We start from the raw sequence: 25,504 nt of genomic DNA, 5'->3' as shown, positions 1-25,504 counted from the left end.
ACAGATCCACTAATTGACTGAGCCTAACAAAAGACATTTCTTTTTCAGGTTCAACTTCCAGGGATTCTGCTGGATGAAAACTATGATCCACACCATCAAGGAGATTAATGATAGGAGAGATATTTTGCTCAACATCACTTTGGGCTATCAGATCTTTAATACCTGTTACACTGTCTCCAAATCCATGGAAGCAGCATTGGTATTCCTTACAGGGCAGGAAGAAAACAAACCCAATTTTAGAAACAGCACTGGGGCAATGCTTGCAGGAATTGGTGGAGCAGGTGGATCATCCTTGTTGGATGCTGCTTCAAGAGTTCTAGGGTAGTATTACTTACCTCAGGTATTTCAGAATATTGTGCTAGGTACAAATTTATAAAGAAACAAGCTATGTGAAACTGCAGCAAAGAGTAAGTAAGGTGATCAGGTGAGGCTGGGATAAGTTGCAGACAAAGAGGCTGGTGGTGATGCTGATATTCAGTCTGCTCTCAGCAACGATGACTGGTGACTTCAGACTCTTCTAGATCCCTTAGCTTCCTGCCTTAGTTTTGAGCTTGAGATTGTGACCCAGTGAGTTTTATGTTGACATCTCACTAAGCAATACTCTCTGAAGCACTAGGTGAAGTAGAGTAGGTGATGGAGAAATACTTGGTTGATTGATAGATGGTATAAAAAACTCATTTTGGTTCTGGCCTGTATTAATACTTATTAATCGTATTAACACTTATTAATCATGACATTTTTTTGTTCAAACACTAACACACTGAAAAGCACTTGGGGATTTCACAAAAGAGAGTGTTGGTATTCTAATTTATAGATTATTTTAAATTCAGGGGCCAGTGACATATTTCAGCCTAAGAATAGATGCTATTAATATTAGTAAGAATGGATAATTAAGAAAATATATGTAAAGCTCTATATTTATTTCCAGGGATGGTTCACCAAAGTATCAAGTCAGAACTTAGTAATGTGAAGGCTGATTAGGCTTATTTATGTTACTGAAGTAATGGAAGAAGTTAAAATAATTTTTAAAGTAACATTTACATAGTGTGTCTAATAAGGCTGCAAATATAGATGTGGGAGGAACAGGATGAGAGTGAGAAATAGAACCAAGAAGAGAGGTCAGGTGACAGGTGACATCTTCAGTGCGGGCTTCATGCGGCTCAGACAGACTGTGCGCTGTGAGCTCTGCCTTCCAGCAAGTCCCGACTGTGGTCCATGCCCCTTCTAGAAACCTCTAGAGAGAGCTTCTCCTTTAAATCTTATAGTAAATCTGCAAAGAAGGTAAAAGAAGTTTTGTATACAGCAAACACTTCCACATGTATTGTCTCATTTAATGTACTGAGTAACCTTAGGATGTAGATGTCATAACCCTGATTTCACTCATGGTGAAACTGAGATTCAGAACATTTTAGTAACTTGATTATGTAGCTGGAATTTGAAATCAGGTGTCTCCGCTTCCAAAATGAGATTTGTCCCCACATATGGCTTCCGTGATAATTGGTGCTTGTAAGGTTGCGAAGTAGAATGTAAACTTTTGTGAAAATGGAATAAGGCTCAGTCAGTCACTCAGTTCAGTCACTCAGTCATGTCCAACTCTTTCGACCCCATGGACTGCAGCACGCCAGGTGTCCCTGTCCATCACCAACTACCAGAGCTTGCTCAAACTCATGTCCATTGAGTCGGTGATACCATCCAACCATCTCATCCTCTGTTGTCCCCTTCTCCTCCTGCCTTCAATCTTTCCCAGCATCAGGGTCTTTTCAAATCAGCTCTTCACGTGAGGTGGCCAAAGTATTGGAGTTTCAACTTCAACATCAGTCCTTCCAATGAATATTCAGGACTGATTTCCTTTATGGAAATCCATCCATTTCCAGATGGACTGGTTGGATCTCCTTTCAGTCCAAGGGACTCTCAAGAGTCTTCTCCAATGCCACAGTTCAAAAACATCAATTCTTTGGCGCTCAGATTTGTTTATAGTCCAACTCTCACATCCATACGTGACTACTAGAAAAACTATAGACAGACCTTTGTTGGCAAAGCTTTTTAATATGTTGTCTAGGTTGGTCATAACTTTTCTTCCAAGGAGCAAGCATCTTTTAATTTCATGGCTGCAGTCACCATCTGCAATGATTTTGGAGCCCCCCAAAATAAAGTCAGCCATTGTTTCTCTGTTTGCCATGAAGTGATGGTACCAGATGCCATGATCTTAGTTTTCTGAATGTTGAGCTTTAAGCCAACTTTTTCACTCTCCTCTTTCACTTTCATCAAGAGGCTCTTTAGTTCTTCACTTTCTTTCATAAGGGTGGTGTCATCTGCATATCTGAAGTTATTGATATTTCTCCCAGCAATCTTGATTCTAGTTTATGCTTCCTCCAGCCCAGCGTTTCTCATGATGTACTCTGCATGTAAGTTAAATAAGCAGGGTGACAATACACAACCTTGATGCACTCCTTTCCCAATTTGGAAACAATCTATTGTTCCATGTCCAGCTCTAACTGTTGCTTCTTGACCTGCATACAGATTTCTAATGAGGCAGATAGGGTGGTCTGTTATTCCCATCTCTTGAAGAATTTTCCACAGTTTATTGTGATCCACACAGTCAAAGGCTTTGGCATAGTCAATAAAGCAAAAGTAGATGTTTTTCTGGAACTCTCTTGCTTTTTTGATGATGCAGCAGATGTTGGCAATTTGATCTCTGGTTCCTCTGCCTTTTCTAAATTCAGGTTGAACATCTGGAATTTCAAGTTTCACATCATGTTTAAGCCTGGCTTGGAGAATTTTGAGAATTACTTTACTAGTGTGTGAGATGAATGCAATTATGCAGTAGTTCGAACATTCTTTGGCATTGCCTTTCTTTGGAATTGTATGAAACCTGAGCTTTTCCAGTCCTGTGGCCACTGCTGAATTTTCCAAATTTGCTGGCATATTGAGTGAAGCACTTCACAGCAACATCTTTTAGGATTTGAAATAGCTCAACTGGAATTCCGTTACTTTCACTAGCTTTGTTCATAGTGATGCTTCCTAAGGCCCACTTGACTTTGCATTCCAGGATGTTTGGCTTTAGGTGAGTGATCACACAATCATGGTTATCTGGGTCATGAAGATCTTTTTTGTATAGTTCTGTGTATTCTTGCTACCTCTTCTTAATATTCTTCTGCTTCTGTTGGGTCCAGACCATTTCTGTCCTTTAATGAGCCTATCTTTGCATGAAATGTCCCCTTGGTATCTCTAATCTTCTTGAAGAGATCTCTAGTCTTTCCCATTCTATTGTTTTCCTTTATTTCTTTGCATTGGTCACTGAGGAAGGGTTTCTTATCTCTCCTTGCTATTCTGTGGAACTCTGCATTCAAATGGGTATATCTTTCATTTTCTCCTTTGCCTTTCACTTTTCTTCTTTTCATTGTTATTTGTAAGGCCTCCTCAGAAAACCATTTTGCCTTTTTGCATTTCTTTTTCTTGGAGATTGTCTTGATCCCTGCCTCCTGGACAATGTCACGAACCTCTGTCCGTAGTTCTTCATGTACTCTGTCTATCAGATCTAGTCCCTTGAATCTATTTCTCACTTCCTTTGTCTAATCGAAGGGTATTTGATTTAGGTCATGCCTGAATGGTCTAGTGGTTTATCCTAAGATTAAGACAAAGCATAAAGAGAAAAATAGGAATAATCTGTCACTTATGATAAAATTGGTCATCGTGGAGCTATGTAATTTTAGGAGGTCTTATTGGAGGTGATGCAGTAACGTAGGATGGTGATGGGATGGGGAGAATGTGACATATCTTCTTGACTGCATAGTTGCTGAGGTTGAGGGGAAGGTATATATGTATGAAATGTATATAAGAGTGTCAGAATTTCATGGCACTGACTACTCTACTTTCATTCTTAAATTCGTACTGATGGAAAATTCAATTCACACAAGGACCACTGGCAAAAAATAGAAATGTACCTCATTTATCTAGGCAAGTGGCTGTAAAATGAGGGTTTCTAGTAAGTTTGTTGGACAATAAGACTTAAACTTGAGGTTGAAGTGAAGCTTCCTACCATCTTTCTCAATTGAAGTCTTGGAACTTACATACCCAGAAATCTTGGCAGAGAGAAAGAAGGAAAGAGAAGAAGAGAGAAAGAGGAAAAGCAGTGATGATGGAGAGAGAGAGAAAGAGAGAGAACAAAGGAAGGAGGAGGGGTGGAGGGACGGAGGGAGGGAGCGGGGGAAATGCACCTCCCAAACAGAATGTGAGCCTGCTATTCCATCATCTGTACCTACGAGGAGTTAGATCAGAGAAAGAGCCTGGGTGACTTGAGTCACACACCTAGTCTCAAGAAAACATAGATGAAAGGACTGAAGACCTTCCTTTCAGTGGTGTGACCCCAAGTAGGAAAAGCAGCCCATTGGATGTCGTCACCTTAATAATTAGTCCCCCAACTTCCTTGGGGCAAGGGGGGAAAAGGGGCCCAAAATGCTCTCTCTAACAGTCCCCACCCCACTTGGAACAGGGAGAAGAGCAGAAGTCCTTTTATCTTTGGAAGGGTGTGAGAATAAAGAGAGAACTGTTAGGTTCTCTCCTTCTCCAATACAAATACTAAGAGGTGGTGTAATTTGAGGTTCGGCTATTACTTTCTAATAACTGCATGAATACTTTCAATCCTAGGTGGGCTATGCCTCTACCAGCTCACTTAGTGACAAATACCAGTTTCCATCTTATCTTTACACAGTGGCCAGTGATAAGATCCAGTCAGAGGCCGTGGTATAAGTTATCCAACATTTTGGTTGGGTCTGGATAGGCGCCACAGCAGCTGATGATGATTATGGAAAATATGGAATAAAAATTTTTAAGGAAAAAATGGAGAGAGTCAACCTCTGTGTTGCATTTTCTAAAACCATTCCCAAAGTCTATTCTGATGAGAAAATGCAAAAAGCTGTTGATGCTCTAAAGAAGTCCACTGCCCAAGTCATTGTGCTCTATGCATTCGATATTGACCTAAGTCCTTTCGTGCTGGAAATGGTTTACATAACATAACTGACAGAACATGGATAGCGAGCGAAGCCTGGATCACCTCGGCCCTCATTGCAAAGCCTGAATATTCCCCATATTTTGGTGGAAGTATTGGCTTTGTAATACCAAGAGCTGATATTCCAGGATTAAAAGAATTTCTTTATGATGTACATCCTGGCAAGAATCCTGATGTCCTGACCATTAAGTTTTGGCAAACTGCTTTTAACTGTACTTGGCCCAACAGTAGGGTTCTGTACAATACTGACTATAGAGTGAATATGACTGGTAAAGAGGATAGATTATATGCCATGTCTGATGAATTCTGTACTGGAGAGGAGAAGTTGGAAAATCTTAAAAATACCTATCTGCATGTGTCTCAGCTAAGAATTACAAACAATGTTAAACAAGCAGTGTATTCTATGGCATATGCCCTGGATCGTCTAAGTAGATGCGAAGAGGGATTTGGGGCATATATTCCAGGAAACACCTGTGCATAAATATATGATTTTGAGCCTCAGCAGGTAAGTTGTTCATTTTACTTCATGGGTTTGATATGAAAAGCATTCATACTATTAAAACTGTCGATATGCTTTTGTATACTTCAGAGATGTGATTTTATCACTTGCTCACCCAAAAGAATTGCTTACTTATATTAGCTAAATGGAGTAGGAAATGGCAACCCACTCCAGTATTCCATGGATAGAGAAACCTGGTGGGCTTCAGTCTATGGGGTGGCAAAGAGTTGGACACGACTGAGCATATATGTTACATAAATGGGCATTTTGGAGATTCCATTTGTTAACAGAATTATTATTAGGTTTGTTGTGAATGATAGAAAACCCTCCAAAATAAGACAGATTTTTACCCTTTACATGAATGAAATTTAGAGATTAGCATTCTGGGACTGAGAGTGACTTAGGGATCAAGGTTCCTTCTACCTTGTCATTTATTTCACCATTCTGAGTCTGTAGGCTCACCTCGTAATTCCATTGGCTACTCAGGCTTCAGCCATCATGTCCACATTCTAACCAGCAGAAAGGAGAAAGGGCAGACATGTCTCCTTAAATGGAGATAAGTCTCTCCATTTAAGGACATTTCCTGGAATTTACGTACAAACTAGGATCCAGCTATATCATCACATGTAGCTGCAAGGGAAACTGGAAGATGAAGTCTTTGTGCAGTGTCAGAGGGGCCATGTGAGGGCATGAAGGCCTGGAGGTGAAGATTATTGGGACCACCTTGGAGATAGACTCTCACATCTCCTGTCTCAGGTCTGATGTCCCAGCAATTCATGTTGGGACACAGAAGCCCTAATTGTATTACCAAGATGCACACCTAAGTCAGAGTACTTCTCTGCTTACATACTTCAGTATCTCCCTTCTTCTATAAAGGATAAAGCATGAGCATCCCTGGTCTCACACTGTTAGCTCCCTACAATCTAGGCTGTCAACATCTCTGACTTATTGCCCCTTGCACGACTCTCCTCACTTTACTCTCTAGCAACACCAAATTGCTTGTCCCAACAGAGTCCATAGTGGCTGGAACCACTGCATCTTCATTTTAATTTTAACTTGCAAGTTGATCCCACAATGCATTTAATTTTGTGTCTTTTTAACCTCCACCAATCTGTAGCAGATCTTCATTCTTGTTTGTTTTAATGAACAGAATAGTTTTCATAAATACTGGTTAGCTATTTATAAAATGTTTTAAAATTTACATTTGTCTAATTTCTTTCCTCATGATTACATTTAGGTTATGCATTTTTGGCAAGACTACTGTAAAAGTGATACATATCCTTTTTTATATCTCATATAGGATGCCACTGTGTCTCATTAATGACATATTAATATCATTATATATTCTGTTGCTCAAAATTTCCCAGGTTTGACAATTGGGAGTCACTTTAAGTTGGCTCCTATTTCTTTTGGGCAAGTCACTGTAATTTCTGATTAATTTACTTTCTGGAATGCTAAGATATTGCAGGTTCACCTTATATTTCTCTACCCAGTCTTGTAGTAGCCATTTCTCCTAAGTCTTATTTACATTTACTGTAGAATGGAATTAGAAATCAAGATCTGAGTAAGAACTAAGTTGTTCATAGTACTGGGGAAATTGTGGTAAATTCAAAATGAGAAATTAACTTATGCTAGATTCAACCAGTCCATTCTAAAGGAGATCAGTCCTGGGTGTTCATTGGAAGGACTGATGCTAAAGCTGAAGCTCCAATACTTTGGCCACCTCATGCGAAGAGTTGACTCACTGGAAAAGACTCTGATGCTGGGAGGGATTGGGGGCAGGAGGAGAAGGGGATGACAGAGAATGAGGTGGCTGGATGGCATCACTGACTCGATGGACATGAGTTTGAGTGAATTCCGGGAGTTGGTGATGGACAGGGAGGCCTGACGTGCTGTGATTCATGGGGTCGCAGAGTCGGACACGACTGAGCAACTGAACTGAAAGGTTAAGTTATAGAAATTAAGTTATGCTACATGTTATGCTATTTTTAATCTTAAAAGAAATTCTCTGAGTTCTTTTTTTAAATAAAATTGATCCTTTTATATGGTAAACAACAACTCTTCATTATTTGATGATTTCAATATTACAATTTAAATTTTCTCAAAAAGCAACAAATATGTGTTAGGATTGCAGAGAAAAAAACTTTTAGGAAGGGTCAAAATACCACATAGTGTCAGGGTGAATGTTGATGGTTTAGTCCATGAACACATTCCCTGAATAAGTTAAATCTGAAAAGCAAGACCTCACAGTAGAGAAAGTTAATGCACACGTTTAAGAAAGTTTTATAAATGCATCACAAAGTAAAAAATTGTGATTGATTTAAAACCAAAATAATACCTTTTACTCTTATAGTTTATTTGACATTTCTAAATTCTTTTGTGTGCCTGGTGGTAGGGAACTCTGTCCTGCCATCCAATGAGGATAAACAGGTAGAATTATGGAAAGATTTTAAGGTGGCAGCCTTTGAAAATTTCCTTGCTTAACTCTTCCGAAGATTGGAAAAGAAAAACGAGTCTCTCCTCAATGGACCAGGCAAAAATGACACCCTCTTGTGAACTCTGATGTAGCTGTCATATTGACTGAGAACAGCGTATAGTATAAGAGAGAGAGATAAAAGGGTAAGTGTATGGTGATTATTATAATACTTCCCTTGGTGTGGGCTTCTATGGTGGCTCAGCTGATAAAGAATCCACCTGCAATGCAGGAGACCTGGGTTTGATCCCTGGGTTGGGAAGATCCCTTGGAGAAGGGAATGGCTACCCACTCCAGTAATATTCTGGCCTGGAGAATTCCATGGATTGTATAGTTCATGGGGTCGCAAAGAGTCGGACATGACTGAGTGACTTTCACTACACTCCCTTGGTATACTGACTTACTAAAATCTTTCAGCTATATTACCTTAATCCCTATGACAGAGACAGGACAGGAATGATTTCCCTTCTTCTATGGACTGGAAAACTAATGCTTAGTTAGGATAGATGACTCGCCCAAGCTTATGTCATTTGACAGAGATGACTTCAAATCATCATATACCATAATTCAGGCTATTTCGGCTATATTGCGTGTCTTTTTCTGTTTGTGGAGAGTAGGGATTGGACTGAGCCCTCTGGTTGGAAAACAAGTCTAGCATGTGGAACTGACAAAAACCATGGGCACAGGATGTATCTCAGCTCAGACTGGTTACCTTCATACTACAGGACATATGCGCTTACCCCAGCTAAGGTTGCTGGCGGGAAGCAAGAGTACTAGAGGTATTATTTTGTTAGGGGCTCCTGTTCATGTCTATGAAATCATTCTGTAGATGTACACTCAGCTCCATCTACTTTTGTACTCTTGGCAATGGCTTCCCTGGCACAGCTTTGTCTCATGTATTATTCCCTTGGCTTCGAATCTCCTTAATCCCAGTGTTTGTCAGGGAAATTGCTACTAATTTAAAACCCAGCTCAGAGGGCCACTTCCTGGGAAATAGCCTTGAATTTTTCTAAGGCAATTAGTTAGCCACTCCCTCATCTATGCCCTGATATACAGGGAATGGGATGGTAATAGCAGGGCAGACTGGTACCTATCAGTGAAAAAATCTAAGAGGGAATTGTCTCTCTTCCTAGGTATGTAGGTATTAGGAAATATCAGACATCACTTTACCTTGGTATAGATCAGTACTTGCCAATAGAAATTTAAAAGGCACACAGGTAATTGAAAAGTTTTTAGTAACCAAATTAAAAAATAAAAGGAACAGATGAAATTAAACATAATATCTTATTTAATCCCAAATAATATTTTAACCTGTGGTCATGATCATGGTAACATAATATAAAAATAGTTTCTTGAAATTAGTAATGAGAGAAGTTACATTTCTTTAACCTAACTTCTTGCAGCCCAGTTTGTATTTTAGACTTATAGCCCATCCTGATTTAGCCAGTCTCTTTTCAGGTTTCAATTGTCACATGTGGCTAGAAGCTGTTGTATTAGACAGCAAAGGTATAGGGAAGGAAAAAATTCAGTCCCATGAATTAGATATGAGTTTTGAGACTATTTTCTTTATAAAGCCTGTTTTCTAAGCAATAAAAATTTTACAAATTGTTTTTTTTTCCTCTGTTGTTCCTCTCACTGTTTTTCTAGCTAATGTACTATATGAAGACACTTCAGTTTACAACCCATAATGGAATGAGAATAGAAATTGATGATAATGGAGTTGTGACTGGATACTATGATATTCTAGAATTGACAATTAGATGATAATGGAGAGGTCGCCTTTGTAAAGGTTGGGGAATATATATTCACAGACTCTAAATTTGAACTTGTGATGATTAAGAATGCAACAATATTTTGGAACACTGAATCATCAGAAGTTAGTTATTCTGATATCTTATTTTGTTTACATATAGAGAGAATTGCATTTCTGTGTTATTTCAGATGCTATGGAATATCAGGAACCTAGAATTGACTATTCTAATTTTTCCAAATATAATGCATATCTTTTCTGTATAGATTCAGATCTTTTGAAAAACTTTTTTGGATTATAGTTTTAAATGTTAGTTCTATGATTTTGTTCTTTGTCCTCAAGTACTCCAAAATATCTGACTTCCTCTGTCTCTCTTCCTTTCATTCATTTTGTCTCTGATAATTTTTGATTTTTTTCTTTACCTCATCCTTATTCTCTTTGTTATTTTCCTGCCTTTATTCAGTGCTCCTTATTAACTTTTTATTCAAATATGTATTTTTTGAATACCTTGTGACTTTCATCTTAATGTCTGAAATAGTTTTGGCTTTTCTTTAGTTTTTTTTCTGAGATAAGTGAACCTTCTTCATTTCTTCCATTCTCAAATCCACTTATGTTTTAAATTTTAAAATATCTGATTTGAGATATTTTTCACACATCTCCAAGTGCTTTTCTGAGCATATTTAATTGAAGTGCTAGGATATTTATTTAAACTGTTAGAATATTCTTCTGCTTAATGGTTGTGTCTGTCTTTTAGAGGGGAATTTTAATTTTCTGGAATGTTTATTTTATTTTATTGAAGCATAGTTGATTTACAATGTTGTGTTAATTTCTACTGTACAATAAAGTAACTCAGTTTTATATATATATACTTTTCTCTTCCATTAGTGTTTCTCACAGGATATGAATATAGTTCCTGTGCCATAAAGTAGAACCCCGTTTTTTATCCATTCTATATATAATAGTTTGCATCTGCTAATCCCAAACTCCCAATCTTTCCCTCTTCCCCCAACCCCCACCTTGGCAGTCACAAATCTGTTCTCTATATCTTTCTGTTTCATAGATATGTTCATTTATGTCATATTTTAGATTCCACATGTAAGTGATATCATATGGTATTTGTTTTTCTCTTTCTGCAATGAACATTGAGATGAATGTATCTTATTGAATTATGATTTTCTCCAGGCATATGCCCAGGACTGGGATTGCTGGATCATATGGTAGGTAGCTCTATTTTTAGCTTTCTTAAAGTTTTTATTGGAGTGTAGTTGATATACAATGTTCTGTTAGTTTCAGGCACATAGAAAAGTGAATCAGTTACACAACTCTCTCTCCTTTAGATTCTTTTCCCATATAGGTCATTACAGAGTACTGAGGAGAGTTATCTGTGCTATTCAGTAGGTCCTTATTAGTTATGTATTTTATATATAGTAGTGTGTGCATGTCTATCCCGATCTCCCAATCTATTTCACCCTCCCTTTACCCCCACTGGTAATCATAAGTTTGTTTTTTACATTGGTGACTCTACTTCTATTTTGTAAATAAATTCATTTGTACCCTTTTAAAAAAAATTCTATATGTAAGCAATATAATATGATATTTATTTTTCTGTGTCTGACTTACTTCACTCAGTATGACAATCTCTAGGTCCATTCATATTGCTACAAATGGCATTGTTTTGTTCTTTTTTAATGACTGAGTAATATTCCATTATGAGTATCTACACATACACACCATATTTTCTTTAACAATTCCTCTGTTGATAGACATTTATGCTGCTTCTATGGCCTGGCTATTTTAAATAGTGCTGCAATGAACACTGGGGTGCATGTATCTTTTCAAATTATGGTTTTCTCTGGATATATACCCAGGAGTGGGATTGCTAGGTAATATGGTAGCTCTATTTTTTAGTTCTTTAGGAATCTCCCCACTGTTCTCCACTAGTAGCTGCAATTTACATTCCCACCAACAGTGTAGGAGGGTTCCCTTCTCTCCACATTCTCTTCTGCTATAATGTTTTGGCTTTCATTTTCTGCTTTCTTCCTAGAGTAAATGAATATGGAGGCGCAATTACATTTTTGGTTGATTTTTTGGATAAGGATGATGGGTTTGGGTGGCTCGCAAATCTCTATTTCAAGACTGTCTTCTTTTGTTAGAGTGAAGAGCAGTTTATTTAAGGAACGACTTTTTTTGTGGAAAGGGAAGACTTAATGTGTCATTTGATTTTATGGTTCACTTTTGTTTCTACAGAGTTTGTAGTTTTTCTTTTTTTTACTCTTCCTGTCACATCGCAGAAAAGGTACTTCTCCCTCTGTATCCCTTCTGGTCCCACCACAGTGGTGAAACCATCCTTCTGAGTCCCACCTTCAAGACCTTGCCCTATAACCTGACATTTTATTTCTAGGAATGATTTTGTCTACTCTCTATTAACTTTAGTTTGTCTTCTCCCTCTTAATTTTTTTCGGCAGAGTTTTCCCAGAATTCCCTCATTTTCCTTACATCTAGGGATGAAGAGGGTGCTCTAGAGGTGTGCTTGCTGGAATTTAATTACTTTGAAATTCGTAGCATTTTTAGTCTCTTTATGAAGCTGAAGTTGTGGGTCATGTGTGATTTTATTTACATTAAAAAAAAAATCTGTATGCTCTTTTGCAGAGACTGTGGAGAGATTTGTAATTTAGCAGTTACCATTACCCTAATTTGAGCATGACTTTACTAGCGTGTGAGATGAGTGCAATTGTGCGGTAGTTTGAGCATTCTTTGGCATTGCCTTTCTTTGGGATTGGAATGAAGACTGATCTTTTCCAGTCCTGTGGCCATTGCTGAGTTTTCCAAATTTGCTGGCATATTGAGGGCAGCACTTTCACAGCATCATATTTCAGGATTTGAAATAGCTCCACTGGAATTCCATCACCTCCACTAGCTTTGTTTGTAGTGATGCTCTCTAAGGCCCACTTGACTTCACATTCCAAGATGTCTGGTTCCAGGTGAGTGATCACGCCATTGTGATTATCTTGGTCGTGAAGATCTTTTTTGTACAGTTCTTCTGTGTATTCTTGCCACCTCTTCTTAATATCTTCTGCTTCTGTTAGGTCCATACCATTTCTGTCCTTTATCGAGCCCATCTTTGCATGAAATATTCCCTTGATATCTCTAATTTTCTTGAAAGTCATGCTCAAAATTCTCCAAGCTAGGCTTCAGCAATATGTGAATCGTGAACTTCCAGATGTTCAAGCAGGTTTTAGAAAAGGCAGAGGCACCAGAGATCAAATTGCCAACATCCGCTGGATTATGGAGAAAGCAAGAGAGTTCCAGAAAAACATCTATTTCTGCTTCATTGACTATGCCAAGGCCTTTGACTGTGTGGATCACAATAAACTGTGGAAAATTCTGAAAGAGATGGGAATCCCAGACCACCTGACCTGCCTCTTGAGAAACCTGTATGTAGGTCAGGAAGCAACAGTTAGAACTGGACATGGAACAACAGACTGGTTCCAAATAGGAAAAGGAGTACGTCAAGGTTGTATATTGTCACCCTGCTTATTTAACTTATATGCAGAGTACATCATGAGGAACGCTGGGCTGGAAGAAGCACAAGCTGGAATCAAGATTGCTGGGAGAAATATCAATAACCTCAGATATGCAGATGACACCACCCTTATGGCAGAAAGTGAAGAGGAACTCAAAGGCCTCTTGATGAAAGTGAAAGAGGAGAGTGAAAAGGTTGGCTTGAAGCTCAACATTCAGAAAACAAAGATTATGGCATCTGGTCCCATCACTTCATGGGAAATAGATGGGGAAACAGTGTAAACAGTGTCAGACTTTATTTTTTTGGGCTCCAAAATCACTGCGGATGCTGATTGCAGCCATGAAATTAAAAGACGCTTACTCCTTGGAAGGAAATTTATGACCAACCTAGGTAGCATATTAAAAAGCAGAGACATTACTTTGCCAACCAAGGTCCATCTAGTCAAGGCTATGGTTTTTCCCGTGGTCATGTATGGACATGAGAGTTGGACTGTGAAGAAAGCTGATTGCCGAAGAATTGATGCTTTTGAACTGTGGTGCTGGAGAAGACTCTTGAGAGTCCCTTGGACTGCAAGGAGATCCAACCAGTCCATTCTAAAGGAGATCAATCCTGGGTGTTCATTGGAAGGACTGATGCTAAAGCTGAAACTCCAATACTTTGGCCACCTCATGCGACGAGTTGACTCACTGGAAAAGAGTCTGATCCTAGGAGCGACTGGGGGTAGGAGGAGACGGGGACGACAGAGAATGAGGTGGCTGGATGGCATCACTGACTCGATGGACATGAGTTTGAGTGAACTCCGGGAGTTGGTGATGGACAGGGAGGCCTGGCGTGCTGTGGTTCATGGGGTCGCTAAGAGTTGGACACGACTAAGCGACTGAACTGAACTGAACTGATTACCCTAATGGTAGGCTGATGGAGAAGCCTGGCAGGCTCCAGTCCACGGGGGTCGCAAAGGGTTGTACATGACTGAGTGACTAACACATTAATAATTATAAAATTTTTAATCCCTCCACCTCCTATAGCAACAGGAGGGCTTTGATATGCAGAACTGCAGCTCTGAACATTTTAAAAGAGAAGCTTTTAAAAGAGAGACTGGGTCCCCTGGTTACATAATGTAAAGATAATACCTGGAGAAGCCCTGGGGGAAGTTCATGGGAAACCTCATCACTTACCAAACAGCTGAACTTTTTACCCTGAGTGAAATATTAGTTGTAGGACTGTAGGTCTTTTGATATTCTAGTTTACTGTTTACCTGTAGTGTTACGGTAAAACAATAGGGTGGCGGAAGGGCATTGGCAATTTAATCTTCCATGTGAAGCTGCTGGAGGAACCTGCAGGAGTGAGAGAGAGTTGTAAGTGGGTGTCAGGACAGCCAGCATTTTTTATTTGTGGCTGCAAGACTGTTTTGGGGGGAGGCTGTCTTTCTACATCTTGTTTCTTGTTCATGTATTTCCTCTCTTCTTGTATGGCCGTTTTGGCCTGAGATCTGAGGTCCCTACATAGTCTTCTGAATCATACTGGGAAAGGATATAGAAATATGTGACAAGAAAATTAAGATTTCCATCTCCTGTGCTGTGCCAGATACTGAGGGCATCTTTTTATCTCTCTCTCCTTTTTCTGGTCTTTGGTTTTCCATGGGTATCAGTAAACATACACAGATATATATATATATATATATATATGAGTATATATACTCATACATACGTGCTACTTCCCCCCTTACTTAGCCCGGCCTTAAGCAGCTCTTGAATACATGGTTAGTGTTAGTCACTCAGTCGTGTCTGACTCTGCCACCCTATGGACTGTAGCCTGCCAGGCTCCTGTGTCCATGGAATTCTCCAGCAAGAATACTGGAGTGGGTAGCCATTCCCTTCTCCAGGGGATCTTCCCAATCCAGGGATCCAGCCTAAGTTTCCTGCATTGCAGGCAGACTCTTGTGTCTGAGCCACCAATGAAGCCCTTGAATACATTATGGCAGGATAAAAGTAAAAACTTAGTGTTTGCCACTGTAGGGGCCATAGCTCTCTTCTGCATTTTATTTCTTTGAATTAGAGCTTCTCTGTCCAATAGAGGTATCCCTAACCACATGTGGCTTTTAAAATTAAAATTAACTGCAATTAAATAAAATTATAATTTTAGTTTCTTAGCACATTAAATACATTCTAAGTGTTCAACCACCGTGTGTGGCTACAAGCTACTATATTGGCCAATACAATATATAACACTCCATCATTGCAGATAGAGTTCTCTAGGCCTAGAGTATAAACCACCTTCTGCGACCCATCTCTCTCCCTGAATGGGGCCTGAGACTGTTCCCTTTTGTATTCCTGGTGCTAGGTGTAGAGCAGGTGCTCAAAATAATGTTTTGCATGAAAAAAGAGATATTGCTGCTTGTATATACAAAGTTCACAGAATGTTTGTTCTACTAAAAACTGATGGAAAAGGAGAGAAATGTACTAGTAGATTTTTATTTTAACAACATTTCATTAGAGCATAGTAATTTTATTTTTCTTAGCTTTATTAAAATTAGAGTTATATATATTAATACATTTTATTTATTTCTTTTCCCTGGCTGCACAGTGCAGCTTGTGGGATTTTACTTGCCCAACCAGGGACTGAACCTGTACCATCTGCAGTGAAAACACAGTCCTAACCACTAGGCCGTTAGGAAATTCCCAAGGTTATACTTGTACAATGAAATTGGTTCAAATGTAATTCAATACATTCACTAAGCATCTACTATGAGTCTGCCTCTGTGTTAAGCACTGCAAAAGGACCAAAAGACTACTGCCCTCACAACACTTATAATCTAATCATTAATTAACTGAACAGATATTTATTGAGCACAATATTATATGTGCTACACACTGTTCTAAGAGCTGGGGATGTGTCAGTGTACAAAATAGAACAATTTCCTACTTAATGGGACTAACATTTCAATGGGAGGAAAGGAACATATAAAATAAATAAGTAAGTGAAATAGTATTTTAATGGGTGATAATGTTGAGGAGAGAAAAATAGTAGGGATTATGGTAAAGTGCTGGGAGGAAGTGTAATTTCACATAGTGTGATCAGGGAAGCCCTCACTGGGGTGACATTTGAACAAAGACTTAGAAGAAAGTGAATCCATGCATTAAATCTAGGGGAAAAGCATTCCATACAGAAGAGATGGTAACTTCTAAACTCTGAGGTAGGGGTGTCTTTGGCATTTTAGAAGAATAGGAAAGGGTTCAGTGTGGCTGGAAAGAGAGAGTAGTGGAAGAGAAGGTGAGAGGAGTGGAGAGGAGGCGAGAGGGGTGGAGAGGAGGCGAGGGGGTGAAAGAGTGTCAGGTCACATAGAGCCTTGGGGGCTGTTGAAGGACTTTGGCTTTTACTCTGAGTGAAATGGTGAGCCATGGAGAGTTTTGACAGAGGAAAGTTATGATCCCACTTAGAATTTAAAGAATTATGCTACCTGCCATGGATCCACTGGACTTGTGATGAAATGACCTTGAAAGTCTCCTGCATCAACAATTAGTAGATGGTGTAGGCATGATTTAACTCATGATAATAAACTGAGTCTGGAAGTTGGTGAGCAGGTGGGCCTGAGTGAAGGTTCATGTGGGCAAGTAGTAGAAAATATGGTTGGAGACGATGGTTGAGACTGGTGGTGTCAATGACAGAAATGGGGAATTGGGGAGGAGGAATTGGGTAAATGGGGATAGTTTTGGACATGTTGAATTTGAGGTGAGGATGGAATTTCAGAGTAGGGACGTGTTGGAAGTTTAGGATATGGAATTAGAGGTTAGGTGGGAAAGGCTGGTGCTAGAGTAAAGATTTGGGAGTTCATGTGCAGAGGTGCTGGTTGAAGAGAAGAGAATGAATGAACTGCTTTATACTGAGATAAGAAGAGCCAGAACCAAAGCCAAAGCAATGCCAACAGTGATGTAGGTAGAGGAAGTAGAACCAACAAAATAAATAAAGAGGACCCAATGGAAGCCAAAGGAACCTGCATTCCAGGGAGGAGTTGATCAAGAGTGCCAGATATCTAAAAGAGAGAAAGGAAAATGTGTCAGAAATGACAATAAACATTTTAGGGAGGTGAGTGGGTTGAGAAGGGAAGGGGTACTCAGAAAGAGAAAAAAAGGCATCAACTTACTGTGATGATTTTCAAAGAAAGGTATACAGAGAGCTGTTTTTGGTGGCTCAGAGTGCCTGCAATGTGGGAGCCCCAGATTTGATCCCTGGGTTGGGAAGATGCCCTGGAGAAGGAAATGGCAACCCACTCCAGTGTTCTTGCCTGGAGAGGAATCATGGGCAGAAGGGCCTGGTGGGCTATGGTCCATGGGGTCACAAAGAGTCGGACATGACTGAGAAACTAACGCTAACACTTTTTAGAACATTGGATCAGGAGAGAGAAAATACAGTCATTCTGTGATCACGCACATACGCACACACCCACACACCCAACTTATAAGAAGCCAATCTATTATGTTTAACAGTACATATTTAAATAATCTTATATACTGTAACTGAGCTCAAAGATTTCTGATATTTTCCATTGTTATCTAACTCAGATTTATCTTGCAAAACTCAACACAGGAAAATTCTGATTTGCAAAATGAATCTTTTCACTTTCCAAAATGAATCTTTGCTTAATGGAAAAATACATCTTATCCCCTTTTAAAATGGGAAGCTCCTCATTTACATTAAGATATAAATTTACAAACATTGCATTTATAATGGACTTAAATGTACACAACCACGTACAATGTACTATGTTTATCACCGAGTTTTCTAAACTCTTTTTTAAGAGAAAATATCCCAGTGCTGTGCCTTGTCCATTTTTCCTTTTTGCTGCGGAATTTTCCTCATGGAGTAGATCTTTCATTTTTATTTTGTACTGACTGAATGATACTCAGGCTATATTGGGATGACCTTGCTAAGAAGTCTTTCTCAGGCACTCAGGATAATTCTTGAGGTCTCCCCTGAAGCAGAAAGAGGCTTGACAAATTGTCCTCTCCTCAGAACCCCATGGGCTTAGAGCCTGGTCTGAGTCTTCAAAGTTAGAAAGAGTTAGGTTTAGCTTTTCTAATTTCTAAAAGCAACCACTGGACTTTTCTAGAATCCCATTTCTAGAATCAACTTCAGGACTATTAGCAAAATTCCTCTAGGCTTTCCAGATCATTATTCTCTTTATTATTCTTTTAAAAAACATTTTATTTTATTATTTATTTATTCATTTTTGTCTGTTGCTTTGTGCAGACTTTCTCTAGTTACAGCGAGCAGAGGCTACTCTTTGTTGCAGTCCATAGGCTTTTCTTGTTGCAGAACATAGGCTCTAGGCATGCAGGCTTTGGTAGTTTCAGCTCACAGACCCTAGAGCTCAGGTTCAGTAGTTGTGCATGGGCTTAGTTGCTCCATGGCATGTGGAATCCTCCCAGACCAGGGATCGAACCCTTGTTTCCTACACTGGCAAGTGGATTCTTATCCACTGTGTCACCAGGGAAGTCCTGTCTGTTTTTCTTGCCCAGTTATCCTAGGTTTTCCAAGAAATCACAAAATGTCCACAGAAATCCAGGTGGAAACTTGCATAGTTTGGCAAGTGGTAGAGACAAAGGGCTTTGTTAATGTGTTGTATTTGTCTTTGCTAGCTTCTGCATTCAGTGTGTACTGATGTGTGTCAGCCCGGGACCCAGAAGGGGATTTGTCATGGGGAACCAATATGCTACTTTGACTGCATCCCATGTGCTGATGGATACGTGTCACGGGAACCAGGTAGGGATGATCATCTTTCACTGACATTAAAATGCAAGTAGATTAAACGTATTTTGGCAAAGAGGGCCTTGAGAGCCTTCTTTATAAAGAGATGTGAACAATTTATCACAAAAATTATGATCCATCAAACTATTGGATGTTCTGTGCAGTGTGAAAAAAATACAACATTGGGTTTTAGTTCTAAAGCCGCTGCATTTGGAAAGAAGACCTGAATCCATGAATTTCAGAGAGGAAAGTTTTTAAAATGAAATGTTAAATATGAATGCATTCATGAATCCTTAAAATAATTTTATAATAATTTTAATTCATTCATGAATACTTAAAATTATTTCAATTTCTGAAGTAGATTAAATGTTAGTTATGGAAAAATAGAGAATAAGTAGTAATAAGTAAATTATAGTTCTGTGTTTTACAGACTTATCTCTAATTTAGAAATAAGAGATCTAAAAGTACATCCCTGAAGGCAATTGGCTTAAGACCAGAATTACTCAAAGTTTGTAGGACAGGTGAATTCTGTATCTGTTGCTCTATGAATTGTTCACTACAACCTGCTGAATTGCTGTTCTTGGCCAGAATTTTAGCTGGGCTTGGTAGGCTTAGCCTTATGAAGCATGTTGCAGCAGGTTTATTTTTATTGCTACCTTCTGTTAAAAATAACACAAATTGTACTTATCTTTTGCCAAAAGGTTCTCAATAGCAATTTATTTAAAAGATAATTTTAAAAATGGAAAAAATTCCCCAAATGGAAAAGAAAACATATTATCTGAACAACTCAGGGGATTCCATGTACACCAGACTCTGCAGAGTTGCGTTAAGAGAAATCCAGTCTAGCAGTCAGAAGTGATTGAGAGGAAATTCCAGTCTTTACCTGCACCTTTCAGAGAATGGTGAAGAGATACATTTCATAATCCACCACAGATTCATCTCAAATTTTTCTTATGTAGCAATATTCTCCTTTGGCTTCCCAGGTGGCTCAGTGGTAAAGAACTCATCTGTCAATGCAGGAGACATGGGTTCAATCCCCGGGTTGGGAAGATCCCCTGGAGAAGGAAATGGGAACCCACTCCGGTATTCTTGCCTGGAGAATCCCATGGGCAGAGGAGCCTGATGGGCTACAGTCCACGGGATCACAAATGGTTGGACATGACTGAAGCAACTTAGCACGTGGTTATAGTGGACCTTCCTCAAACATGGCCCTGCTCTGTATAAATGCCGTACTAACAGGTATGTGAAACATCATAACAGAAGAAAATGCAAGCCATTCCAGTATTCTTGCCTGGGAAATCCCATGGACAGAGGAGTCTGGCAGGCTACAGTCCATGGGGTTACAAAAAAAGTTAGACACAACTAAAACGACTAAACAATATTCTTCGTTAGAGCCTCTGCTCAGCTAAATGCCCCCCAAGTGTTTTCAACCTTAGTTAGTATTGTTGCTGTTTTTATTTCCTTTCTTCTAGTTCTCAACCTTTCTCTAACTATTCTAACTATTGTCTCAAATCTGCATCTGGAGGGTGAGAAAGGGGAGGCTGAGTGGGCAAAGACAAATTGTCTTCAGTAGGTGAGGAGGATGTTGACTGGAAGGCTGAAAACACTCATATTTTATAATAATCAACCGTATCCCTGTCACAAACCTCATTTTACCTTAATAGCTTTAATGTTCTCACATATTGTGGATTGTTCTTAGGTTTGTGAGGGGATACGCCACCCTTCTCAATTAGATAATTAGAGGAGAAAGAAAGAGGCATCTTACTTAAAAAGATTCATGCAGAAACAGCTGAAATCAGGAAGGAGACTGAATTTCCAAAATTGCAATGAATTCTCAATCTTTACTATTAGCTGCACACTCTAAGACCATTTTATCACTGCTTTTTTTTTTTTTTAGATATATATATATTATATCCACAGAAAATCTAGTGAGTCCTGTGTGAGGCCTTTGCTTCTTCTGGGCAATTCACAGCTGATAGGGACAACTGGATTTCTTTGCAATCAGTCCTCTGTTCTTTGTTCATTAGGTCAAAGGGAGTGTGATCAGTGTGGTGAAGATTACTGGTCCACTGCACAAAAGAGTGAGTGTGTGCTGAAAGAAGTGGAATTCCTTGCTTATGATGAGGCCCTGGGATTCATGCTTGTCATTCTCTCCATCTTTGGGGCACTTGTGGTCTTGACAGTCACAACTGTGTATGTGATACACAGACATACTCTGCTGGTGATGGCTAGTGACCAGGAGCTGAGCTTTCTTATTCAGGTTTCTCTTGTCATCACACTGCTGTCTTCCATGCTCTTCATTGACAAGCCTACAACTGGTCTTGCATGGCTTGTCAGATCACTCTGGTACTGGGGTTTTCTCTCTGCCTGTCTTGCATGCTTGGTAAGACTATCTCATTGCTTTCAGCCTACAGAATTTCCAAATACAAAACTCGACTTATATCCATCCACCCTCTTTATCAGAAAATCATTGTGCTAACCTCTGTTCTGGTTGAAATTAGCATATGCATAGCCTGTTTAGTATTGAACCCCCCAAGGGTGTACAAGAACATGGAATCTCAAAATATACAGATTATTCTGGGATGTAATGAAGATTCTATAGAATTTTTGTGCTCTGTATTTGGAATGGATGTATTCTTGGCCTTACTGTGCTTTCTCACAACCTTTGTGGCATGCCAGTTGCCACAGGATAATTACTATGAAGGAAAATGCATCACCTTTGGAATGCTGGTCTTTTTTATTATCTGGATCTCTTTTGTCCCTGCTTACTTGAGCACCAAAAGCAAGCTGAAAGTAGCTGTGGAAGTATTTGCAATCTTGGCATCCAGCTATGGTTTATTGGGTTGTACATTTGCTTCCAAGTGCTTCATTATTTTGCTGAGGCCAAAGAGGAACACGGATGAAATTGTTGGTGGAAGAGTCCCTACTGTCCATAAGAGCATCCAGCTGACTTCAACCTCCTCTGTGAGAAGCGAAGTCAACAATACACGGTGTCAACTGTTCTGGATGACTAGAATCATGGGTTGCATGTGTTGCTCAGAGTGGCAATGGTGACATGGTTCAACATTCCCTTTTCAGGTGGCTCCCATAGCAGCCGCCTGATGCTCTGTGTAACTCTGAGGATTTGGGTTCTGGTAGTGTAATCAAAACATGGCTTATGAAATCTCATACCATTTGACATGAATTAGAATAACTGTTATTATGGAAATGTAACCACTTCATTAAAATATTTCATAATACTTTGGCATAAGGAGTATATGCAGAGAATATAATAGGCACAAGTAACCTAACATGGTAGAAGGAAATATTTGGAACTGGAATATGTTTTTTTCATCATGGACTTCTGATCTAGAAATTTGCATTAGACTAAATCACCATGTGGGGACCCAAAGAGACACCTTGGTCTACATCCTGTTAATGCCTCTATGAATAGATAGCTTTGTACTGACTGAGGTAAGAATTGCATACAACTCATAAACTTTCCCTTGGAGCAGATCATTTGGTAAGAGGATTTGTGTTTCAAAGGACTCTGTGGCATACAGAGAATACTGAAGGAATTGAGGTGTGAACAAAACTCAGCTCCTTCTTGAATTCATAATGGGAATCGCCAAGTTTCTCCCAGAGGGAAGGCAACTTACTCTAGATTTTCCTGGATAATATGTAGTAAAATATTTGAATTTTAAAACAGTCTTCTTAAAAAATAAAAATGAAGGGAATTAAGTGTCTGCAAAGCAATCACTAAGTTGATTATGTAGTGAATACCTGGATGGCTTTGGCATAGTCAATGAAGCAGAAATAGATGTTTTTCTGAAACTCTCTTGCTTTCTCCATGATCCAGCGGATGTTGGCAATTTGATCTCTCGTGCCTCTGCCTTTTCTAAAACCTGCTTGAACATCTGGGAGTTCACGGTTTACATACTGCTGAAGCCTGGCTTGGAGAATCTTGAGCATAACTTTACTAGCGTGTGAGATGAGTGCAATTGTGCGGTAGTTTGAGCATTCTTTGGCATTCCCTTTCTTTGGGATTGGAATGAAGACTGACCTTTTCCAGTCCTGTGGCCACTGCTGAGTTTTCCAAATCTGCTGGCATATTGAGCGCAGCACTTTCACAGCATCATCTTTCAAGACTTGAATTAGCTCAACTGGAATTCCATCACCTCCACTAGCTTTGTTAGTAGTGATGCTTTCTAAGGCCCACTTGACTTCACATTCCAAGATATCTGGCTCTAGGTCAGTGATCACCTTATCGTGACTATCTTGGTCGTGAAGATCTTTTTTGTACAGTTCTTCTGTGTATTCCTGCCACCTCTTCTTAATATCTTCTGCTTCTGTTAGGTCCATACCATTTCTGTCCTTTATCGAGCCCATCTTTGCATGAAATGTTCCCTTGGAATCTCTAATTTTCTTGAAGAGGTCTCTTGTTTTTCCTATTCTGTTGTTTTCCTCTATTTCTTTGCATTGATCACTGAGGAAGTCTTTCTTATCTCTCCTTGCTATTCTTTGGAACTCTGCATTCAGATGCTTATATCTTTCCTTTTCTCCTTTGCTTTTCGCCTCTCTTCTTTTCACAGCTATTTGTAAGACCTCCTCAGACAGCCATTTCGCTCTTTTGCATTTCTTTTCCATGGGGATGGTCTTGGTCCCTGTCTCCTGTACAATGTCACGAACCTCCGTCCAGAGTTCATCAGGCACTCTATCTATCAGATCTAGTCCCTTAAATCTATTTCTCACTTCCACTGTATAATCATAAGGGATTTGATTGAGGTCATATCTGAATGGTCTAGTGGTTTTCCCTACTTTCTTCAATTTAAGTCTGAACTTCGCAATAAGGAGTTCATGATCTGAGCCACAGTCAGCTCCTGGTCTTGTTTTCGCTAACTGTATACAGCTTCTCCATCTTTGGTTGCAAAGAATATAATCAATCTGATTTCGGTGTTGACCATCTGGTGATGTCCATGTGTAGAGTCTTCTCTTGTGTTGTTGGAAGAGGGTGTTTGCTATGACCAGTGCATTCTCTTGACAAAACTCTATTAGCCTTTGACCTGCTTCATTCCGTGCTCCAAGGCCAAATTTGCCAGTTACTCCAGGTGTTTCTTGACTTCCTACTTTTGCATTCCAGTCCCCTATAATGAAAAAGACATCTTTTTTGGGTGTTAGTTCTAAAAGGTCTTGTAGGTCTTCATAGAACCGATTAACTTCGGCTTCTTCAGCATTACTGGTTGGGGCATAGGCCTGGATTACTGTAATATTGAATGGTTTGCCTTGGAAACAAACAGAAATCATCCTGTCATTTTTAAGATTGCATCCAAGTACTGCATTTTGGACTCTTTTGTTGACCATGATGGCTACTCCATTTCTTCTAAGGGATTCCTGCCCACAGTAGTAGATATAATGGTCATCTGAGTTAAATTCACCCATTCCAGTCCATTTTAATTCACTGATTCCTAGAATGTCGACGTTCACTCTTGCCATCTCCTGTTTGACCACTTCCAATTTGCCTTGATTCATGGACCTAACATTCCAGGTTCCTATGCAATATTGCTCTTTATAGCACCAGACCTTGCTTCTATCACTGGTCACATCCACAGCTGGGTATTGGTTTTGCTTTTGCTCCATCCCTTTATTCCTTCTATAGTTATTTCTCCACTGAGCTCCAGTAGCATACTGGGCACCTACTGACCTGGGGAATTCCTCATTCAGTATCCTATCATTTTGCCCTTTGTCACTGTTCATGGGGTTCTCAAGGCAAGTATACTGAAGTGGTTTGCCATTCCCTTCTCCAGTGGACCACATTCGGCTGTGGTCCATGTGATCAGATCGGCTAGTTTCCTGTGATTATGATTTCAGTTTGTCTGCCCTCTGGTGCCCCCTAGCAATACCTACTGTCTTATTTGGGTTTCTCTTACCTTGGTCGTGGAAAATCTCTTCACAGCCGCTCCAGCAAAGTGCAGCCGCTGTACCTTACCTTGCGTGAGGGGTATCTCCTCAAGGCCGCCAAAGCCTTTGACTGTGTCGATCACAATAAACTGTGGAACATTCTGAAAGAGATGGGAATCCCAGACCACCTGACCTGCCTCTTGAGAAATCTGTATGCAGGTCAGGAAGCAACAGTTAGAACTGGACATGGAACAACAGACTGGTTCCAAATAGGAAAAGGTGTACGTCAAGGTTGTATATTGTCACCTTGCTTATTTAACTTATATGCAGAGTACATCATGAGGAACGCTGGGCTGGAAGAAGCACAAGCTGGAATCAAGATTGCTGGGAGAAATATCAATAACCTCAGATATGCAGATGACACCACCCTTATGGCAGAAAGTGAAGAGGAACTCAAAAGCCTCTTGATGAAAGTGAAAGAGGAGAGTGAAAAGGTTGGCTTGAAGCTCAACATTCAGAAAACAAAGATCATGGCATCTGGTCCCATCACTTCATGGGAAATAGATGGAAAAACAGTGGAAACAGTGTCAGACTTTATTTTTTTGGGCTCCAAAATCACTGCAGATGCT

At 39.6% G+C, this 25,504-nt stretch overlaps 1 pseudogene; it reads left to right on the top strand.

The window, feature by feature from the left end:
• Positions 1-22,012, top strand: LOC129551895 (vomeronasal type-2 receptor 1-like; annotated as a pseudogene).
• The last annotated feature ends 3,492 nt before the right edge of the window (positions 22,013-25,504 follow it).

This window comes from Moschus berezovskii, chromosome 1 (genome assembly GCF_049115385.1).
Source record: "Moschus berezovskii isolate FMDL1 chromosome 1, NW_MosBer_1.0, whole genome shotgun sequence".
NCBI lineage: Eukaryota > Metazoa > Chordata > Mammalia > Artiodactyla > Moschidae > Moschus > Moschus berezovskii.
The sequence above is the reverse complement of the archived record's forward strand: the minus strand, read 5'-3'. Positions and strand labels throughout refer to the sequence as shown.